General features: G+C 39.9%; 1 pseudogene; it reads right to left on the reverse strand.

Annotated features, from left to right (window-relative positions):
• Positions 1-512: 512 nt before the first annotated feature.
• LOC123937884 lies at positions 513-730 on the reverse strand (annotated as a pseudogene).
• Between the last annotated feature and the right edge of the window lie 13,781 nt (positions 731-14,511).

Raw genomic sequence — 14,511 nt, forward strand, 5'->3', positions numbered from 1 at the left:
GTTATTTACCAATTTTGTTTTCTATTATGTGCCTTAGACATACCTCACTAAAAACTGGTATTTGGTATAATAGAATAACATTTGCAGAAGGTAATCTTGTAGTGACCATACCAAGGCTCATTGTTACAAACATAGTAAATTCTTTCTTTTTTAAGATTTTATTTATTTATTTGAGAAAGAGAGAGAGCATGAGTAGGGGGAGAAGCAGGCTCCCCACTGAGCAGGAAGCCCGATGTGGGGCTCAATCCCAGGACCCCAAGATCACGAACTGAGCCAAAGGCAGATGTTTAACAGACTGAGCCACCCAGGTGTCCCTAACTCTTAATTAAATGGTTACATCCTATTTATCTAGAACATTGGCCCAATAACAAAAATAGAGAAGAGCAGCTGGAAATTTATCTCATTCAATATTCAGAAATAAAAGTGTTAACCATTCATTCCATTATTTTCGCACGTAAGTCCTTTTTTCATACTGAAATCTGATGGTGACAAAATTCTGATATTTTTCCAAACTACTGCATGAAGAGGATGCTGAAGGCCATCACTACAAACATACTGCAACACAAAAACTCTTCCGTTCACCAGTTTGGGCACACTTCCAAAATATATCAAACAATCCAGTTTTATTACCGTCCAGGGGGCTGGATGCCCACGATCAGATATTAGTACAGGTCCACATAAGCTGCATGATTACAGTCAAGAGCCTCTGAAAATTGGAAATGGCAGACATAGCGAGGCCAATAAAGTCCCAGCCACAGCTTGCTCAGAATATTCTGTTAAGAATTGTTATATAGTTCTAATCATGCAATACATCCAAGACTGTGCGTGCTGACTTTATAAAGTAATGTATAACATCAGAAGGCAACTAGACCCATCTGCACACTTTAAGAATATTTTATCCAACAGTAGCAAATACACAATCATCTCAAGTGCACAAGGAACATTCTCCAGAATATGTCATACATTAAGCTATAAAATGAACCTCAGGAAATCTACAAGATTGAAAATAGACAGACTGTTCTCCAACCACAATGGAATGAAATGGACATTAATGAAACAAGGAAACTGGAAGAATTTGTAAGTGTGGAAATTAAATAACACACTCTTAAATAACCAATGAGTCAATAAAGAAATCACCGGAAGAAATTAGAAAATACTTTAAAATGAGTGAAAATAAAATAACAGCATACCAAAATTTATGGGATGGGAGAGCTAAAACAGTTCTTGGAGGGAAATTTATAGTAGCAAATGCCTATATTTTAAAAAAATTTAGGAGCACCTGGGTGGCTCAGTCAGTTAAGCATCACATCTACCTTCCACTGACAATCCTGGGATGAAGCCCCAAGTCGGGTTCTCTGATCAGCGGGAAGTCTGCTTCTCTCTCTTCCTGTCCCCCACCTCCACTCGTGCTCTCTCTAGCTATCTCTCCCTCAAATAAATAAATGAAATCTCAGGGTGCCTGGGTGGCTCAGTGGGTTAAGGCCTCTGCCTTTGACTCAAGTCATGATCCCAGGGTCCTGGGATCGAGCCCCGCATCGGGCTCTCTGCTCAGCAGGGAGCCTGCTTCCTCCTCTCTCTCTCTCTGCCTGCCTCTCTGCCTACTTGTAATCTCTGCCTGTCAAATAAATAAATAAAATCTTTCAATAAATAAATGAAATCTTAAATAAATAAATTTCTTAAATTTCAGATTAATAGCCTAAAATCCCATTGTAAGAAAGTAAAAACGAAGGGCAAACTAAAACTAAAGCAAGAAGAAAGAGGAAGTAATAATAATTGAGCAGAAATTAGTGCAAGAGACTGGAAAGACAATAGAGAAAATCAATGAAATCAAAAACTGCTTTTTTTAAAAGATCAAGTTGACAAACATTTAGCTAGGCTAACAAAGACAAAAAAGAGAGAAGCTCAAATTATTAAAATGAGGAATGAGATGGGTAATATAAATACCGACCTTATAAAAATGAAATGATTATAAAAAAAAATACAATGGGTAACTGTATGGAAACAATTAATGTAAACTAAATGAAATGGACAAATGCCCAGAAACACTTGAAGGAAACTGACTTAAGAAAAAACAGATGATCTCAGTAGACCCAGAACAAGTAAAGAGATTGAATTAGTAATCAAAAAACCACCACACACTGGAGAGGGTATGTGTTATGGTGAGTGCTGTGAAGTGGGTAAACCTGGCGATTCACAGACCTGTACCCCTGGGGATAAAAATACATTATATGTTTATAAAAAAATAAGAAATAAATAAAAAGTTTTTAAAAAATCAAACTTTAAAAAAAAAAAAACACCACAAAGGAAAACCCTGGACCAAATGGATTCAAAGGTGAATTCAATCCTATGTTGAACGAAGAATTGGTGTCCATCTCTCAGAAACTCCTACACACGTTTTCAGAAGGAAAAAACCCTCCCCAACTCATTTCATGAGAGCAGTCCTGCTCTGACACCAAAACCACGGTCATCACACAAAAATAAACGAAAACAAAACTAAAGATCTTACGAATATAGATGCAAAAATCCAACAAAATACTAACCGACGGAATCCAGCAACATAGAAAAGGATTATACACCATGACCAAGTAGGAGTCATTCCAAGATACAAGGTTGGCTGAGTAGCTGATAAGCAACCAATGTAATACACGATGTTAATACAGTCAAAGACAAACACCACATGATTACGTCAACACAGGCAGAAAAAGTTTTTGATGATGAGGGCGATGGATACATTTAGAACACAGATTGTGGTGATGGTTCACGGGTGTATACTTCTCTCCAAATTCACCAGACTGTACACATTAAATATGCAGAGCTTTTTGTAAGTCAGCCATGCCTCAATAAAGTAGGTTTTTAAAAAAAAATACTGATGAGGGGGCATGTGGGTGGCTCAGTGGGTTAAAGACTCTGCCTTCCGCTCAGGTCATGATCTCAGGGTCCGCATCGGGCTCTCTGCTCAGTGGGGAACCTGCTTCTCCCTCTTTCCCTGCCTGCTGCTCTGCCTACCTGTGATCTCTGTCTGTCAAATAAATAAATAAATAAATCTTTAAAAAAAATACTGATGAAACCCGATTGCTGTTTCATGATTTAAAAAAATAAGATAAAAGGGAACCTCTTCAACCTGAGAAAGAGTGTCTTTGAAAAACCTATGCAAACATCACACTTAATAGTGAAAGACTGAATGTTTTCCCCTACAACTAAGAAGACAGATGTCCACGCTGACCACATTTATTTAATCTTGTTCTAAAAGCAAATATGTCAGGTGCCTCATTAGCACTGTAGGTAGCGTGTCAGTCTCATAAAAGCAAATATGTCTAGGCAAAATAATCAGCATCAAGATTGTAAAGGAGGAAGTAGGACTATATTTAGAGATAACATGATCTCATATATAAGAAATTCTAAGGAATGCAAAAAGAACTATTAGAACTCATTAATATGTACAGCAAGATTCAGAAAGTAACACCAATATACAGAAACAAGTTGTATTTTCATACAGTGGCAATGAACAATCTGAAAGTGAAATTAAGAAAACAATGTGTTCACAATAGCCTCAAGAAGAATAAACCCTTCGAAATAAATTTAATAAAATGTGTAAGATTTATATGCTGAACACTATTTTAAAAATTCATCGAAAGAAATTTAAGGCCAAAATCAATAGATACTCCATGTTCGTGGATCGGGATAAGATAGCAATACTCCCAAATTGATCTACAGATTCAAGGGAACCCCTATCAAAATTCACCAGGTTTTTCTGCAGAAATTTATAAGCTGATCCTAAAATTCATGTGGAAGCACAAGGAACCCACAATAGCCAAGCAATCTTGAAAAAGAAAAAGTTGGGGAACTCACATTCCCAAACTTACCACTAAGCTATAGTAATCAAGACAGCACAGTACCAACAGAAGGATAGATATACAGATCAACGGGATCTGATTAAGAGTCCAAAAATAATCCCATGCATCTATGGTGAACTGACTTTTGACAAGGGTGTCAAGATAACTGGATGGGAAAAGAAGAGTCTTTTCAATAAATTGTGCCGAGATAAGGTATACACACACCAAAAAAAAAAAAAATGAAGTTTGATCCCTACTTCACACAACATATAAAAATTAATCCAAAATGAATCACAGACCTAAATTTAAGAGCTAAAACTATTAAAATTCTTAAAAGAAATAGAGGATATATTTTCATGATTGAGGATTAGGTAATGGTTTCCTAGGTACAGAAAACACAAGCCAAAAGAAAAAAACAAAAGATCCATTGGACTGTATCAAAATTTAAACTTATGTCCTACAAAGGATACGATCAAGAGTGTGAGGGTAACCCATAGAGTGGGCGAAAAGATCTTCAAATCACATATCTGCTAAGGGACCTATATCTAGAATATAAAACCCCACAGTGATATGAATAATTCCATTTTTTAATAAGTAAGGGATTTTAAAGGATATTTATTCAAAGAAGAGGTACAAATGACCCAAAGAGCATTAAAAAATACTCAACATTGATTTAAAAAGAAACTCAACAATATATGTTGTTAGAGAAGCTAAAAACAAAACAGAAAACAAGGGTTGACAAAGGTTTGGAGAAATTAGAATCCTCAAGCACTCCTTGAGGTATTATAATATAGTACAACTGTTTTTGGAAATCAGCTTGGCAGTTTCCAAAAATGTTAAACATGGATTTACCCATACCGGTCAGCAATTCTGCCCTTGGTATATAGAAGAGGTCAAAAGAATCAGAAACAGGGACACCTGGCTGGTTCACCCAGAGGAACATGCAACTCTGGATTTCAGGGTCATGAGTTCAAACTCAGGCTGGCTGTAGAGATTACTTAAACAAACTTAAAAAAATAAATAAATAAAAGAATTGAAAACACATGCCCACACAAAAACTTGTCCTCAGATGCTCATTAGAGCAAAAAGTGGAAATAATTCAAATGCCAATCAACTTATGAATTGAAAAATAAAAGTCGTATGTCCGTACAATGGAATATTATTTATCTATAAAATGAATTAAATACCAACCACCATGCGGCAACACAAACCTTGAAAAGATGATGCTAGGGGCGCCTGGGTGGCTCAGTGGGTTAAGCCTCTACCTTCAGCTTGAGTCAAGATCCCTGGGTTCTGAGATTGAGCCCCGCGTCGGGTTCTCTGCTCAGCGGGGAGCCTGCTTCCCCCCCTCTCTCTCTGCCTGCCTCTCTGCCTACTTGTGGTCTCTGTCTGTCAAATAAATAAATAAATCTTTAAAAAAAAAAAAAAAGAAAGAAAGAAAAAGAAAAGATGATGCTAATTGAAAGGAGCCAGACACAAGAGGTCACATATTTTGGTATGATCATTTATATGACGTCCCATAACAGGCAAATCCACAGAGGCAGGGTAGACTAGCAGCGCCACCATGCGGGGAGCAGGGATCACAGAGCATGAGTGCTAATGGGTTTCTTCGGGGAGTAATGGCAATGGCCTGGACCTGGAAAGTAGTGATGGTTGCACAAGTCCAAATATAATAAAAGCCACAGAACTGTAGACTTTTAAAGGGCAAGCTTTATGGAAAGTGAATTATTTAGTTGAAAACCTTTAACAGAAAGTAATTTTTAAGCACACTCGACTCTAGAACTCTACATCATAGATCACAAGAAATGACATCCAGAGGGACTGAATATTTTGTCTATCCTTGAATCACGTATCCATCTTCCTCAGTTAAAAAATACTGAAGTCATTCAGGATGAATTATCTTTACTACTTTGTTAGATTTCTCTTTCAAACTGAAAAGGCAATGTATACTTTTATCGCCTTTTATTACATACGAAAAAATATCCTAGTGATAACAAACAAAAACACAACACAACAGTATTCCTCTTACCCGTGACCCTCACTCCTACCACCACATCCACTTGAAGACAATAAATGTTAATAGTTCAATGTCCATGTTCTTCCTTATGCTCCTATCAGTGCCCACAAATGAAAATATTCACAGTAAAAGGGGTTTTTTTCTCTGATTTTTTTAAAAGATTTTGTTTATTTATTTAAGAGAGACAGAGAGAGCACAGGCAGGGGGAGCAGCAGAGGGAGAGGGAGAAGCAGATTCCCCGGGGAGCAAGGAACCTGATACAGGACTCGATCCCAGGACCTAGAGATTATGAACTGAGCCAAAGGCAGATGCTTAACTGACTGAGACACCCAGCTGCCCCTTGCTCTGATTTTTTCTATATACATTTCTCTCCATCTTACTTCATGGTGGCCTTTCCTATTGGTCAGTGCATATAAATCTGACTCCTTTTTTTTTTTAAAGATTTTATTTATTTGTTTGACAGAGAGAAACACAACAAGAGCAGGAACACAAGCAGGGGGGATGGAAAAGGGAGAAGCAGGCTTCCTCCTGAGCAAGAAGCCCTATGCAGGACTCGATTCCAGGACCCTGGGATCATGACCTGAGCCGAGGGCAGCAGCTTAACCAACTGAGCCACCCAGCGTCCCCCAGCTCCTCCTTTCTAATAGCCACACAACATTCCAGAAATATGGACATATCCACAGTTTATCCGACCATTCTCTAGTCATAGCACTCAGGTTACTTCTTTTTTTTTTTTTTTTTCACTCAATGTGTACCTTTATACATATACTTACAAACCAATTCTTCTCTTTCTGTTTGGCAAAATTGTTCAGTCCAGGTTTTAAAGATGCAGACTGCATGACTTTGCTTAGAAGAAAAAAAGGTCAAAAAGTTGCACTAAACATCCTGCTCAGTGGAAACAGGGAAATATTTCTCAGTTCTGAGTCACAACCCTGTGAATAGGTGAGGTGTTGTTTGCAAACACATAAATGAAATAAAAATTACAAGAGCTCACCAAACAAGGCATCTGTAAGGGGGACAGAGGGTGTGTCGCAAGAAACATGTTTCCTGGTACAGGAAAATCAGCCTCGGAGGAAGGAAGTGGCTCAGGGAAGCAAAGCTGGACCAAGCTTTCGGCTCTGATTGCAAAATTCCCCTAGCGACAAAGAATCCAGCAGGGTTCCCGGCTTCAGGTTAGGTTTGGGGTTAGGTTGAGGTTAGAACCGTGCCTCATTTCCGACCATTGCTTTCCTCATTTACTACTCCGATTTGCTCCTTTTCTTGGTTGACTAGAACAGGTTTTTCAAGAAGGAAATGTGTGGATGCCCTGATCCCTGCACCCTTACAGATCCAAAAATAGCTTTCTTTTTCCTCTTCTTATTTTTTTTAAGATTAATTTATCTTAGAGAGAGAGAGAGAGCATGAGGGGAGGGGCAGAGGGAGAGGCAGCAAGAATCCCAAGCAGACCCTTCTGTTGACTGGGTTGAACCCGAACCAGGGCACGATCCTAGAACCCAGAGATCATGACCTGAGCCAAAACCAAAATTGGAGACCTCCACCCATGTACCATCCAGTCCCCCTAAAAATAGATTTCTATCACCCTTCTACACAAAAGACAATTTGACTTATTTTAAATGCTTGGGTCTGGGCACCTGGGTGGCTCAGTGGGTTAAGCTTCTGCCTTTGGCTCAGGTCATGATTTCAGGGTCCTGGGATCAAGTCCCGCATCAAGCTCCCTGCTCTGCAGGAAACCTACTTCTTCCTTTCCCACTCCCTTTGCTTGTGTTCCTGCTCTGGCTGTGTCTCTCTGTCAAATAAATAAATAAAGGCTTTTTTAAAAATGCTCGGGTCATGGCCTTTTCTTCTCCCAAATCCTGTACATACTGCAGTTTTAGAAGTCTTCAAAATCCGGTGATTCTGAAGACAACCGATCTTGGCTTCTTTGCTAGTGTCATGAGAGGACATAAGAAATCCTGAGACTTGTGTGTCCATGTACACAGAATATAAATACAGTAAACTAAAAACGCACACTGTCATTAAAATGACAGCGCAACTGTCTCATCTGATACTCTCAGCTCACCCAAGTAGTAAGACAAGGAAGGAACTCCACATGAACTATGCCGACCATGGTCTGACCATTACCTCAGTGATGGTGAGTCCTGAAGGCACCACAGTAAGGCCTCAGCAAATTAGCCAGAGATGATAACGTAGAGATATGATTTGATTCTTCTCTGGCCATCCCAAGGGGCCACCCTACTCCCTGTTCCAGAAGACCTCAGACCCTTTGTGGCATTAGCTACTCAGTTTGTCAGAGCGCCACCTACTGGTGCATCAGGGGAGCATAATGGCTTTGCTCTCCTATACTGGGGACTGTTGGGACTTCTTCCTCATTCTGGCAGGTACCCTAGAGCCACCCCCCCAACTCACCCCCAGATCTTCTCTTCCCTTAGAGTCTCTTGTCAAGTGCAGCAAAAGTGAAATTTATGGAAGGGTTATAGGGGAACTCAGAATCTAAGGGGAGTTTCACCAAGAGGCTTGAAAAGACAAAAATAGAGCCACTCCCGAAATTTCAGTTGTAGGAACTGACAATGGACATCAAGGCCCAGGAACTAGGGTGAACGAACAGAAGAAACTGGCTTCCATCTTTGTGCTGCTCTGCTAAATTTCCAGCTCCAGGGACAAGGCTCTATTCATTTCAGGTTACATCCCCACTTCTTGGCAGGAAAGGATAAAGATTCTTGCCTGATATTTTCCTGTGCTGACACTCATGGGGAAGAGACAATTCCTCCAAACAGTATCAGGTGCTATTAGCCAAAAACTTCTCAGTATGTCTCTCCAATGTGTAGTTAAATTGCCTTTTCCAAGCGGACATTTGTAGGATTTTTATAACTTGTGTAATTCAAAATTTTCTCTTTCGATATATCTGCATATGGATCTCTTCTATTTTTATCTGAACTACAGCAAGCCCCTTCAGCCTGTGTACTTCAGTTTTATTCCAACCTTTATTATTACTTTTTTTTAAGATTTTATTTACTTGACAGAGAGAGAGAGAGATCACAAGTAGGCAGAGAGAGGGGGAAGTAGGCTCCCTGCCGATTAGAGAGCCTGATGTGGGCTCGATCCCAGGACCCTGAGATCATGACCCAAGCTGAAGGCAGAGGCTTAACCCACTGAGCCACCCAGGCACCCCAATTACTTTTAACTCCTAGTCATGCTATCTTCCCTAGGAACACTAAGTATTCATGTATTAGACCTCGGCTCACATTTTGATCTTCCGTCCCTTTTGCTTGTACTTTTTTCTGCATCATAGAAGAACTTCTCAACTCTGTCCTCACGTAAGTGATTTTGATTCACATACAACCAATCATGTATCGGTTATTATGCTCTCATTTTACTTGAAAGTCTTCCATACAGTATTACTATAGATTCTAAACAATGTCCTATAATTTTCTTCTGGATCCTTGAGGCTCTTCAAAGACAGAAAACTGCTTTGAAGTTCCAGGAGACTCTCCCCTATCCTTTGCTCTGCAGTAATTTTTAATGGACCCATATTTTGTCTGATTGATGATTACTCGTTCTCAAATGAGGGAATATCTTTCCAGACTCATCGGGAGCTAACCAGGTAGCCATTTGCTCCTGACACCACTCTCCGTCTACTTAGATATCAATCAAATAACTTACCAAAGTCTGTAACTAAAGGACAGACCGATATGCCCAGTTCAAAGCTTATTTCCTGGACAGTCATCTCAAACAACAACCTACTAGTGAGGTAGTGTCCTTCCCTACTGCCACCATCCAGCACAGTCTGATAACTTCACTGTGATATAAAATCACACTTCCCAGCAGTATCACCTAGTATCTGAGCCCTGTGTTTTGGAGAATCTTATGCTGGCCCTCTTTTTGTTATACCCCCTCCCCACCAGTAAGGAAATCTGCAAGACCAAGGCCAGGTGCCCACCTAGAGCCTTTCTAGACCATGTTTATATATTCAGGAGTCTGGAATTACCGATCTGAACAGCCCAAGCCTGCTTGGGGAACCTACACAGGCCTCATCCACAGGTCTATCCTTCTGAGGGTAAACCATACCCCAAGTATGAGCCCTTCTAGGGCCAATGAAGGGTCAAGGGCAGCTGTTTGCAGAGGTTCTGGATATCCTGGCTGGTGTATCCTCATGCATGTCCTCAAGGCTGCCTGCAATGCAGGAGGCAGTGGGGGAAGGGAAGGGAGCCCAGCTCAGGGGCAAATGAACCTGTGGCTAACTTTCTCCAAATCACCCATATTTCAGCATGGGAGCCAAGCAGTTTAAAAACTGTATTTGATCCTGGCATTCCAGATTATTCTGAAGGTATATTTATCAAGGTAAATAACAGAACTTATTTTATCTTGATTTATAATTTTTTTCCCCTTTTTATTAATTTTTTCAGCGTAACAGTATTCATTCTTTTTGCACAACACCCAGTGCTCCATGCAAAACGTGCCCTCCCCATCACCCACCACCTGTTCCCCCAACATCCCACCCCTGACCCTTCAAAACCCTCAGGTTGTTTTTCAGAGTCCATAGTCTCTTATGGTTCGCCTCCCCTCCCCAGTGTCCATAGCCCGCTCCCCCTCTCCCAATCCCACCTCCCCCCAGCAACCCCCAGTTTGTTTTGTGAGATTAAGAGTCATTTATGGTTTGTCTCCCTCCCAATCCCATCTTGTTTCATTTATTCTTCTCCTATCCCCCTACCCCCCCATGTTGCTTCTCCATGTCCTCATATCAGGGAGATCATATGATAGTTGTCTTTCTCCGATTGACTTATTTCACTAAGCATGATACGCTCTAGTTCCATCCACATCGTCGCAAATGGCAAGATTTCATTTCTTTTGATGGCTGCATAGTATTCCATTGTGTATATATACCACATCTTCTTGATCCATTCATCTGTTGATGGACATCTAGGTTCTTTCCATAGTCTGGCTATTGTAGACATTGCTGCTATAAACATTCGGGTACACGTGCCCCTTCGGATCACTATGTTTGTATCTTTAGGGTAAATACCCAGTAGTGCAATTGCTGGGTCATAGGGTAGTTCTATTTTCAACATTTTGAGGAACCTCCATGCTGTTTTCCAGAGTGGTTGGACCAGCTTGCATTCCCACCAACAGTGGAGGAGGGTTCCCCTTTCTCCACATCCTCTCCAGCATCTGTCATTTCCTGACTTGTTAATTTTAGCCATTCTGACTGGTGTGAGGTGATATCTCATTGTGGTTTTGATTTGTATTTCCCTGATGCCGAGTGACGTGGAGCACTTTTTCATGTGTCTGTTGGCCATCTGGATGTCTTCTTTGCAGAAATGTCTGTTCATGTCCTCTGCCCATTTCTTGATTGGATTGTTTGTTCTTTGGGTGTTGAGTTTGCTAAGTTCCTTATAGATTTTGGATACTAGCCCTTTATCTGATATGTCGTTTGCAAATATCTTCTCCCATTCTGTCAGCTGTCTTTTGGTTTTGTTAACTGTTTCCTTTGCTGTGCAAAAGCTTTTGATCTTGATGAAATCCCAATAGTTCATTTTCGCCCTTGCTTCCCTTGCCTTTGCCGTTGTTCCTAGGAAGATGTTGCTGCGGCTGAGGTCGAAGAGGTTGCTGCCTGCGTTCTCCTCAAGGATTTTGACGGATTCCTTTCTCACATTGAGGTCCTTCATCCATTTGGAGTCTATTTTCGTGTGTGGTGTAAGGAAGTGGTCCAATTTCATTTTTCTGCATGTGGCTGTCCAATTTTCCCAGCACCATTTATTGAAGAGGCTGTCTTTTTTCCATTGGACATTCTTTCCTGCTTTGTCGAAGATTAGTTGACCATAGAGTTGAGGGTCGATTTCTGGGCTCTCTATTCTGTTCCACTGGTCTATGTGTCTGTTTTTGTGCCAGTACCATGCTGTCTTGATGATGACAGCTTTGTAATAGAGCTTGAAGTCCGGAATTGTGATGCCACCAACTTTGGCTTTGTTCTTCAATATTCCTTTGGCTATTCGAGGTCTTTTCTGGTTCCATATAAATTTGAGGATTATTTGTTCCATTTCTTTGAAAAAAATGGATGGTATTTTGATAGGGATTGCATTAAATGTGTAGATTGCTTTAGGTAGCATAGACATTTTCACAATATTTATTCTTCCAATCCAGGAGCATGGAACATTTTTCCATTTTTTTGTGTCTTCCTCAATTTCTTTCATGAGTACTTTATAATTTTCTGTGTATAGATTCTTAGTCTCTTTGGTTAGGTTTATTCCTAGGTATCTTATAGTTTTGGGTACAATTGTGAATGGGATTGACTCCTTAATTTCTCTTTCTTCAGTCTTGTTGTTGGTGTACAGAAATGCAACTGATTTCTGTGCATTGATTTTATATCCTGACACTTTACTGAATTCCTGTACAAGTTCTAGCAGTTTTGGAGTGGAGTCTTTTGGGTTTTCCACATATAGTATCATATCATCTGCGAAGAGTGATAGTTTGACTTCTTCTTTACCAATTTGGATGCCTTTAATTTCTTTTTGTTGTCTGATTGCTGAGGCTAGGACTTCTAATACTATGTTGAATAGCAGTGGTGATAATGGACATCCCTGCCGTGTTCCTGACCTTAATGGAAAAGCTTTCAGTTTTTCTCCATTGAGAATGATATTTGCAGTGGGTTTTTCATAGATGGCTTTGATAATATTGAGGTATGTGCCGTCTATCCCTACACTTTGAAGAGTTTTGATCAGGAAGGGATGCTGTACTTTGTCAAATGCTTTTTCAGCATCTATTGAGAGTCTCATATGGTTCTTGTTCTTTCTTTTATTAATGTGTTCTATCACATTGATTGATTTGCAGATGTTGAACCAACCCTGCAGCCCTGGAATAAATCCCACTTGATCGTGGTGAATAATCCTTTTAATGTACTGTTGAATCCTATTGGCTAGTATTTTGGCGAGAATTTTTGCGTCTGTGTTCATCAAGGATATTGGTCTGTAGTTCTCTTTTTTGGTGGGATCCTTGTCTGGTTTTGGGATCAAGGTGATGCTGGCCTCATAGAATGAGTTTGGAAGTTTTCCTTCCATTTCTATTTTTTGGAACAGTTTCAGGAGAATAGGAATGAGTTCTTCTTTAAATGTTTGGTAGAATTCCCCTGGGAAGCCGTCTGGCCCTGGGCTTTTGTTTGTTTGGAGATTTTTGATGACTGTTTCAATCTCCTTACTGGTTATGGGCCTGTTCAGGTTTTCTATTTCTTCCTGGTTCAGTTGTGGTAGTTTATATGTCTCTAGGAATGCATCCATTTCTTCCAGATTGGCCAATTTGTTGGCGTAGAGTTGCTCATAGTATGTTCTTATAATTGTCTGTATTTCTTTGGTGTTAGTTGTGATCTCTCCTCTTTCATTCATGATTTTATTGATTTGGGTCCTTTCTCTTTTCTTTTTGATGAGTCTGGCCAGGGGTTTATCAATCCTATTGATTCTTTCAAAGAACCAGCTCCTAGTTTCATTGATTTTTTCTATTGTTTTTTTGGTTTCTATTTCATTGATTTCTGCTCTGATCTTTATGATTTCTCTTCTCCTGCTGGGTTTAGGGTTTCTTTCTTGTTCTTTCTCCAGCTCCTTTACGCGTAGGGTTAGGTTGTGTACTTGAGACCTTTCTTGTTTCTTGAGAAAGGCTTGTACCGCTATATATTTTCCTCTCAGGACTGCCTTTGCTGTGTCCCACAGATTTTGAACTGTTGTGTTTTCATTATCATTTGTTTCCATGAATTTTTTCAATTCTTCTTTAATTTCCTGGTTGACCCATTCATTCTTTAGAAGGATGCTGTTTAGTCTCCATGTATTTGGGTTCTTTCCAGCTTTCGTCTTGTGATTGAGTTCTAGCTTCAGAGCATTGTGGTCTGAAAATATGCAGGGAATAATCCTAATCTTTTGATACCGGTTGAGACCTGATTTGTGACCCAGGATGTGATCTATTCTGGAGAAGGTTCCATGTGCACTAGAGAAGAATGTGTATTCTGTTGCTTTGGGATGAAATGTTCTGAATATATCTGTGATGTCCATCTGGTCCAGTGTGTCATTTAAGGCCTTTATTTCCTTGTTGATCTTTGGCTTGGATGATCTGTCCATTTCAGTGAGGGGAGTGTTAAAGTCCCCTACTATTATTGTATTATTATTGATGTGTTTCTTTGATTTTGTTATTAATTGGTTGATATAGTTGGCTGCTCCCACGTTAGGGGCATAGATATTTAAAATTGTTAGATCTTCTTGTTGGACAGACCCTTTGAGTAGGATATAGTGTCCTTCCTCATCTCTTATTATAGTCTTTGGCTTAAAATCTAATTGATCTGATATAAGGATTGCCACCCCAGCTTTCTTCTGATGCCCATTAGCATGGTAAATTGTTTTCCACCCCCTCACTTTCAATCTGGAGGTGTCTTCACGTCTAAAATGAGTTTCTTGTAGGCAACATACTGATGGGTTTTGTTTTTTTATCCATTCTGATACCCTGTGTCTTTTGATTGGGGCATTTAGCCCATTAACATTCAGGGTAACTATTGAGAGATATGAATTTAGTGCCATTAGTAGCCTGTAAGGTGACTGTTACTGTATATTGTCTCTGTACCTTTCTGATCTATTACTTTTAGGCTCTCTCTTTGCTTAGAGGACCCCTTTCAATATTTCCTGGAGACCT

This window comes from Meles meles, chromosome 3, assembly GCF_922984935.1.
Source record: "Meles meles chromosome 3, mMelMel3.1 paternal haplotype, whole genome shotgun sequence".
Classification (NCBI taxonomy): domain Eukaryota; kingdom Metazoa; phylum Chordata; class Mammalia; order Carnivora; family Mustelidae; genus Meles; species Meles meles.